The sequence below is a fragment of the Scyliorhinus canicula genome, chromosome 5 (assembly GCF_902713615.1).
Source record: "Scyliorhinus canicula chromosome 5, sScyCan1.1, whole genome shotgun sequence".
NCBI lineage: Eukaryota > Metazoa > Chordata > Chondrichthyes > Carcharhiniformes > Scyliorhinidae > Scyliorhinus > Scyliorhinus canicula.
Genome location: NC_052150.1, coordinates 78,156,738 through 78,165,682, shown reverse-complemented (window position 1 = coordinate 78,165,682; position 8,945 = coordinate 78,156,738). Strand labels below are relative to the sequence as shown.

The 8,945-nt window shown below is 38.2% G+C and overlaps 1 protein-coding gene across 3 annotated transcripts in view; it reads left to right on the top strand.

The window, feature by feature from the left end:
- The window catches only part of LOC119966062 (homeobox protein Hox-A3), a 44,454-nt gene that overhangs the window by 24,758 nt on the left and 10,751 nt on the right, over window positions 1-8,945 (top strand). Inside the window, exon 1 of one of the 3 annotated variants that reach the window (XM_038797258.1) lies at window positions 7,358-7,578. The exons of 1 other annotated variant lie outside the window; for it this stretch is intronic. The gene's annotated coding sequence lies outside the window, so the exon portion shown is untranslated. Of the gene's footprint in view, window positions 1-7,357; window positions 7,579-7,601; window positions 8,309-8,945 lie in introns of those variants that run through there. One more of the 3 variants, XM_038797257.1, reaches the window with a different exon arrangement.

The window sequence follows — 8,945 nt, the reverse complement described above, 5'->3', positions numbered from 1 at the left end:
AGAATCGCACGATGAGAAAATTCGCCCCATTAGTCAGTCGTGCTTGCTTATCTGTAAAAGGAATTTTAAACAGATTGAAAATACAAGATTTTGCTCGGAATCATTAATCACCTCATTCAATAAATACTTCTTTGTATACTTCAACAGCAAGTCTGAAGGGCGTTCTTTTGGAAAAGTGTGTGGACACATGGATTCTCTTGAATAAAATGTGACCATCTCGACGAGCACCATGTTTTTTTCCGCTTGGAACAGTCCTGGAGTTGCTTGCTGGACCATTTTTATTACCACAGAAAATTATAAGCCCATATAGACAAAGGCAAAAGGTAATTCATTTTATTCCAAGTCAGTGTTGGAAAGGACAAGTTTATTAAAACTTATCTTTCATTTGACCAAACTTTAGGCGCCTTTAGCAAATGAGCCCCCGTTTGCATCTTTATTTTCATTCTCTTTGATGTTTTTGGTTTATTGTAAATCGAACGGTCTTTTGTAATAAAAAGTTGCATTGTTTGCCAACGGCTGGGCAACCAGAGCGAGTTCACCAAGAGGACAGATTTTCTAACCGATTAGCCGCTTTTAGCGGTGCAGTCTGACCCCTCAAACCCTTGACCTTTAAAAAGATGGACAGTGCTCTTTCCACTATTTCCTATGCCTGCAGATAGGGGCTAAAATCGTAGCTTGTTGTAAAAAAACCTTTTAAAAATTCGAACAATATTATTTTTAAGAAACGCACATCTATATATGCGCCGATACAAAGGGAAAAGTTCACGTATTGGTGCGTGTGTTTATGTATGTGCATGCATAATATATACATGTTCATATATATTATGTGTCTGCATATACAGTGCCTTTTACTGTGGGGGACGTGCTTATGTAAAGAATACTTGGCGATAATTTATACCAAATTGGAAAACACAACTCTAGTGCGTTATGAGAAACAATGCCTATTTTAAATGGTTTAGTTAATAACATTTTTGTAGTTAATGGATGTCACGATTTAAAATAATAGATCCAATCCTACGCTTGTTACAGTGAGATAATTATCCTATTAAATGGTCTCTATTGTTCTGATTATTGAATAGAGGATTAACTGCTATGTTTTCTATCAAATGTAAGTTTGCCTTCCAAAACCTATAGCTGCGCTGATAGCTCTTTGGAGCCAGCTATTTGGAAATTTCTAGGTAATTGATTTAATAAAATTATGCAACGTCTCTTTTGTTCACGCATGTTAAAATGTACGATTTTGTTAAACTCAAAGCACGACCGTTTGAGTTTAAAACACATCGAAAATAGTAAGAGAGATTGCCACAAATCATAAAATTCATCGTATGCATTTTAATGTGCACAATTACGCAATGCAATGTTTGGTATACCATTGAAAGGACTAGTCTGTGCACGACCGTAACTGTGGGCATCCATATAGCAGGCACAATGCAAAAAACTAATCCACATTTGACTGGTATAATAAAATATCGACTGTGGCTAGTGAGGGTCGATTTGGTGTCAAATTTCGCAGCCTTGGGGGGATGTAAAGTCATATATGAAAGAGTTAGTCTTACATGTGACTGTTATATATGCGGGGTACTGTAACAGTGAGCTTCAATATCAAACTGTCAGGCGAACAATAAAGACAGCTTGAAGAAATGCCCAAGAATATTGGACTGAGACAGTTCGAACTATTGGTGACATAAATGGCAGACCTGTCAAATCTGGGATGAGCACAGGCCAGTCATCTTCGCATTATCACTTACCAGTCAGCATCGAAAGACTAAAAGAAAGCCAGAACAATAAAGATTCAACTAAGAAGGGGCGCAAAGAATGAAAAAAAACTCCTCACTCCAAGATAAAGGGTCACGCGTCTCCTCTGTGTATGTATTGAAATTTTAATCTCCCCAGTCACGTGACTCATTAAATAATTAATGCAGCCAGTCCGGAATAGATATGTAGTCGTCAGTATTCGCACTAGATCTGTTTCAGTCTGATGTGAAAATGAACTTTCCTTAAAACTAAGTCTATAATTGGAAGACCTGTCTCAGAAAAGGAAGAGGCACAACTCAGGCACGAATTGTGGTGAGTAGTGTCTTTATGGTCCGTGTTTTATTCTGTTTATGTTTCCATATTTTTTTATTTCTTAATACTGTCATAAATGTGATGAATAGCGCCCTTTAGTATTCAGATTTAAATCACGGCATGTCTGTGATGGTGTTTAGTCAGTCTCTCGCGTGTCAGTAATATTTTAGATTTTTTTCATGATTAATTGCAACAAATACAAACACATATGATGATGTTCTAGTTCACAGTATGTATGCCTGGATACCACGGTGTAGCTGTGCTGCTTTGTTCAATTTTCCTGTCGTTAATAAATCACCATCTCTTACATGCGCAGGGCTGAGAGGCAACTGTAGGCAGCAGCGTTTGGAAATGAAGAGGCATAAGCTAAATTCCTCTATGATTCATTAATTTGAGCGATTTACAATAAGTGGCAGAGTTATGGTGCTCTAGCAAATGCACTAACATATGTAATTCTGAGCAAAGTGAAGCACTTATTCTGGCTGTCTATTGTTTGGCTTAAGCATGGAAATAATGTGCAACTATAAGCCGGACAAAAGATATAAGACCAAAGAATGTACAGAAACACCTGTCTTTATTGATGTGTTTTAGTACAAATTAACGACTCTTAGTTTCAAAATATTGCAGTCAGTTATTTCCATAGTTTTGCTGATATAAACTCTGAACTCATTCGGACGCAGTTTGCACTCATGAAATAACATATTTGTTCTTCGCAAAAGTCTTGCACCTCTTTAATACATGCATTTGATGTTGGTACCTGCTGAAAGTAGATCCAGAAACTTGCATTGTTTACACTCATAATTAAGTAGCACTCCTAATATTTACAATAAAAGATCATTAGTAAAAGTACATAGCACTTAATTAAATGTCTCATCACTCCAGTCAGCTACATTTTATTATTCTCACTATTGGCTATGATCAATCAAAACAAGATAATTGCAATAGTAAAACGGCTGATACAATGTCTTCAGCTTCCGGGCCGGCATTCCAATAAAGCACATCTGTCATTGGATGCAACTCCTGAAATAAGAACAACTCAAACACATAATGAGTTACTCTTTGGCAACTGATTCACGATGCTTTTTTTAACGACAGTAAATGTTTAGGACTAGGGTTTTTCTATCCAGAATCAACAGTCATTCCAGGATAGACTAATTGGGCATTCAGATAGTCTAAGAGCCCGAATTTGAAAGGTAAAATATTTTGCTTTGCTGATTAAATGGGACGGTCTGCTTTCAGGTGGACTGGTTTTATTTAGTGTAACAGGTGGTTTGGTGCTTGCAGTTAATCGGAATCAGTGAACACTAAATGAAAACGTAATTTATTTCTCCAACTCCGTTTTAAGATGAGAGGTTGTGTGCACTCGGCAGAGCTGTTTCCTTCCACGTTGAAATGTATTAGCCGGTTGCAAAAGGTAGTCATGGAGCCAGTTGAGAGTGTCAGGTCTGTGGTTATTTAAGGGAACAAAAGCCTAGGGTAATTCCTTTGTTTCGGGTTCACAGCAACCTCAAAGAATTCACTGGAGCTAGAAACATAAAGCTTGATTTATTTAAAAGGGAAAATCACAATTATCTTTTTTTAAAGGAAAGACAACTTTTCTTGTGATATCATCAAATATATATTAATTTTCAACAATGTATGAATTTGAGCAAAATTGGCAGAGGAAAGAATCATAAAAATATTTACTGTAACTGTGTCGGGCATGTTAATTTGTTGCCATATATATTGCCAGAATAAAAGGGCTGATAACCATATTTGAAGAGTACTATGTTTTATTTTCATAGAACCCAAATATCACCTCAATGCACTCTTTCTCAATGTCTGTATTTAGAACAGTAGCACATCATTTCTATTCTATTTCCGTTTACATATGAAGCTAACACCCATATCTACAGCTGCAATCAATAACATACATTGAAGAAGTTTGAAACCTCTTGATTGCAAGTGAACATAAAATATATCCGATTTATTTGTTTTATTATTACCAGACGAACAAGGATATCTAAAAACTTATCGCCAGTTCCGTTCCCCCATTCTTACGCTTAGTGTAACTATCTAAATAGACGGTCTTTCCGATAGGATTTGCAAGTTATCAAAAGGCAAAAACAGCAATGCTTAAAAATAAATACTTCTTTTCACCCTTCTCCAAATTAGAGGTCCAGTCCATATACAAGTTCTGGGTGCGATATGGCTAACTACGTAAAAACTGACGTAAAAATGCAAATCACAGCAAAATGTTCTTTACAAAAAATAACCTTTCAAGAAAGACAAATGAAACCCACAAGTAAGAGTAAACTAAAGATAAGCATGTAGTGTTAAACGGCCTACAAATCTTTAATCTTCCCACCACCCCATAAACAGTATGTTGAGCAATATGTTGTTTAAAGGTACAAGTAAATAGCGTTGTTAGACTTTGTGAAGTTCCGGTTTGGAAGAAATGCTCAAATTTTCTGGTTAGTTGAAAGTGCCGTTTGGCAAGTAGAGCAGTTTTATTGCATGGAATGGGGAGTGCAATAAATTACCCAGTCTTAATGCTTTGTTGTGATGGGTTTGTCAATTGCACCCGCACACGAAAATGAGTTTCTTATAGGGCCACTCTTAAAATAAAAACAATCAGAGTTTTACTGATATTTGGCTGGTTTATTTGTCAGATAGTTGCTGTGTAAAGCCGAGGGCATTCAAATTAAAAGGAAAGGCTTCATTGCGGCCAATCGTTTGTTTGGAAACGTGTTCCGAGCATTCCGTCTAATTTTATTCAGATCAGCCTAAATCTTGCACCGATCCTGTTTTCTAACGTTATCCCCCAGCCTGAAAGTCTAACATTTCCACCTAGAGAGTGTATTGGGTCTTGGGAACAAAGACAACGAAATAATATTCAACTGTGCTTAAAAGGCGAGACCCTCCCCGCATCAATATTATTCGCTTAACTATAGTTATACGTGTGTTACAGACTAATGTCTCAATTGACGTTCTAAAAGAAATGAAGAGTAAAATGAAATGTGTAGCAGTGCTCAATCTGCGAACCCATTTTATCTGCCATGCTGCACGGCTTTACCCTATACCTTCGCAATGCAATGGGATTTAGCTCTCCTTAAGACTGGAGCAGCTGTTTCCCAAATCAAGGCCGTTTAAATGCAATGCGAGTTTCCAAGCAAACTCGCCCAACAATGAACCACAGAAACTTTATTGTATGTGCCTAATAACCAGATTTGATCCAGATTCTGCTAACAATTATTTTTCAGTCACGTGAGCGGATTCCATAAGGTTTTTTCCCCCCTCGATTTGGCCCTGCTTGCTTGCCGAGCTGCTTCCCTGTCTCTCTCTCTCTCTTTAATGCACAGATCTCACAGAAAACCAGTGCCCCAGACGTCTGCAGAAACCTATAAGGCGAACAGTTCAGTATTTGCGCGGCGCCGGATCAGTATTAAGGATTGAATTTTCCTTCTCGTGCCTTTCCGGTTTGAAAAGACTGCAGAAAGAGAACCTCTCCCCAGTCAGCAGTGAGCATTATATTTAAAACAGCCGGGTAACCTGGAAAATGTAAAATCTTCAGCGTGCGTTGGAACTTTCCCCCGTAAAGCACATTACCAATTTCGCAGCAGGCTTTATCTGCCCTTTGAGCCTGGTTTGGATTTGGCTGAATTCTCAGGTAAGCTCCAAGACTTCTTTGCGGCTCTATCTTTTGGCACACAGGATAAATCACAGCCCAGTTCGTAATTAATGGCACAGAACTTGACCGAAGAGAAGTTATTGCTTATCGCCAAGACCGATTATCTGCTCTCCCCACCCCCACCCCCCAATTCTCCTATCTGTATAATGCACACATCGGTTATGGTTATGCCCTGCATCATGTTAAAGTTCAGCTTTGCACTTTTGAAAGTTTGTGCTGAGATTGTGAAAACATTTCTAAATCAAAAACGGCCATTAGTTGCTAGGACAGAAATAATGTTTAACTTTGGAAATTTTTGCCTCAAGATATAACTATGAGCTGTGAGAGCTGTTTTATTGCTTTGATGGCATCTACTTTCCCAACACAAGTGTCCTAAAGATATCTTCTAAGTGCACCTCTGGACAGTCGATCTCGTCTTTCTCAATTTCAGGTTTCTTGCACATTTCATAGACACCTGGCGTAAGTTTTGTCTGTCTGTCTGTCTGTCTGTCTATCTATCTATCTATCTATCTATCTATCTATCTATCTATCTATCTATCTATCTATCTATCTATCTATCTATCTATCTATCTGTCTATCTATCTATCTATCTGTCTGTCTGTCTGTCTGTATGTCTATCTATCTATCTATCTATCTATCTGTCTGTCTATCTATCTCTTGATCTACTTATGTATTTGTCTATCTATTAATCTATGTATAGATATGTACATACTTAGACACATGTGCATATATTTGCGCATATATATGCGTGCATTAAATGGTTTCAGCGTTAAAATGTCGAACTTCATCAATTGGTGTTCATCAATTATTCATTAATGTTTTACTTTGGCTGTTAAAAGTTTAACTCGGCCTTTGTAAGACCAGTGAACGGATTTTGTTCAGAGCGAAAATGAAGAATGTCTAACCTGTCTCAAACTTGCTGAGTTTGGGAGACCAATAACCTCGCCTTCCTTTTGTAGCCTGACACTTGGATTTACTGTAATGATTATAATTTAACTCAGTTCATTTTGAGCTTTACTTGACTGTCCCGCTCAAACTTTTAGCATATACAGGCTTTCCTAAGGGTGTAGAATTTGATGTTTACAGCAACTTTCCATCATTTGTGACACTAAACAATGTTTGCAATGAAGAATAGTGCTGGAAGGAAACGTGCCCACGTTGTGTAAAACAGCTTGCAGTGAAATGTATGGAATAACTTTCAGGGATGTTCAAGATGGAAAGAAACAGAAGAAAGCAAAGATGGAAGTGGAATAGGGGCAAAATAAAGTAAAAGCAACAGAATGAATGGACACTGCTGAAGACAGAACTTATGTGAGGCAGGCGCGTTTTCTAATTAAATTTAAATGGCAGAACATACGTGCTTAGAATAGAGGCATATTTATTATGAATCTCTTACATGAACTGTACTTTTTAACAACTTCATTCAAATTGATATTCCGGGGGTCTTGATATTTTCTCCTTAATACTTTGTCCCTGCCCCCAAACTTTCAATACGTGTTGCTCTAAAGTAAGATAAATCTGATAAAAGTACACAGAGATTTCAGTTCTATTCCATAAAGGTACACAATGGCCATATTTCCATCAATGGTTCCGCATCACTATTAACATATATTACATTTGAGTCTATTTTGTACTTTCTTCCGCAAGTAATTCAATGCATCACTCAACTGGCAGAAAACGTGTAAGCACACATTTTGCATGAAGGTCCCTACAGACACGACTCACGATTCTACTGGAAAAGAAAGCAGAATCATTACATCGCTGTCAAGTTCACTCCTCACCCCGTGCTGCACTCACTAAAATCACCTAGGCTTTCTGGGACACTGCTTTGTCTTTGTCAGGTAATTATAAACCTTTTCTAGTTTCAATAACTAGCATGGTGTAACGTGTGGGTGTTAAGCAAGTCCAGTACAATAGCACGCTCTGAAAAGGGAGCTTCTGCGTGAAAGCTTAACCATTGTGGGACTCCCCTGCTTATTTGGCTGTTTTGGTCGAAAATGTGAAGTGCTCCCTTCTTCATAGGTCCATTTAAACTCACGTTTCCGGGTTTTAATGCGCTGCCAACAGCTATTCTTCGGTTCCAAGTAGTTGAGTCTGCAGGCTCCGGATAGGACTCTTATGCACTATCAGATACAGACGGCACAACTTACCATATCGTGGATTTCCTGCAAAGAATTATCGCGGAGCAACCTTCTGCAACACCAACAAAACTCTGCTTAAGAAACTTCTTAGGTTTTGTTCGGTGAAAAGTTAGGTTTTGCCTGAAAAAGGGGGCTCCTTTAATTATCTCCCAAATTCAAATAAAAGGATTTAAGTTGACGTATGACCACGTGAGCACATAATACAGCGCATTATTGTGGCATTTGGATCGGAGACCTATGCTGGCTTCGGCTGTGATTACGCTTTTCCACTTTCTGTTAAGAGCCAGCTATTTTCTTCTAAAGAGATTGCACTCTGGGCACTGGATTTCACATGAAGGAATATATGCGAGCAGGGCGAGATGCTGCATTTAGCGGAATGGATTTTATTTTGAGGTATTCCAAATGCTTCCGTTGATTGTTCATTAATATGGTGAGTTATTGCTGTTCGAGGCAAAGGTCAGTGGAAAGGCTTACGGGTGTCAGACTGTGCCAGAACACGCTTAGATTCCCCTTTTCTGTTTACTTCGGCACATAATCCATTTCCAATAATATTTTCTCTCCATATGGTAAATACAAAGAAGTTATTTTTTTAGAATACTGTCCAGATCACATGCGCGCGTTCTCCTTAAACACGAACAATTGAATATTGGAATCCTGTCAATGGCCGCTCTCTGTCCGAATATGTACAAACAAAACAGCGTATTTTTATCACATAAGATTTAACGTCAATATTTCCGGCTCTTGTAGCTGTTTATAGGAATGTGTATTGTATCTGGCTGGACGCATGTACTGGTTCTGGCATTTGATTTATTATGTAATGTGCTCCAATGAATGGTTCTTCGTCCATTTTAGAAATCCACCCAGTTAGTTTGTGAATTGTAGTATCTCTAGGATGAGGTTATTTATGTTTTGCGTTACTTAAGCGTGTGTTGTTGAAATCTCAATGAATCACATCGCTTAATGTGCATTAAGGAGCATTACATTTTGTGCTTCTATATGTGACGTGTAGCGATTTTGTGCGTCTGGGGGGGGGGGGGGGGTGAGACAGCTCGTCAAAGGTTGCAATT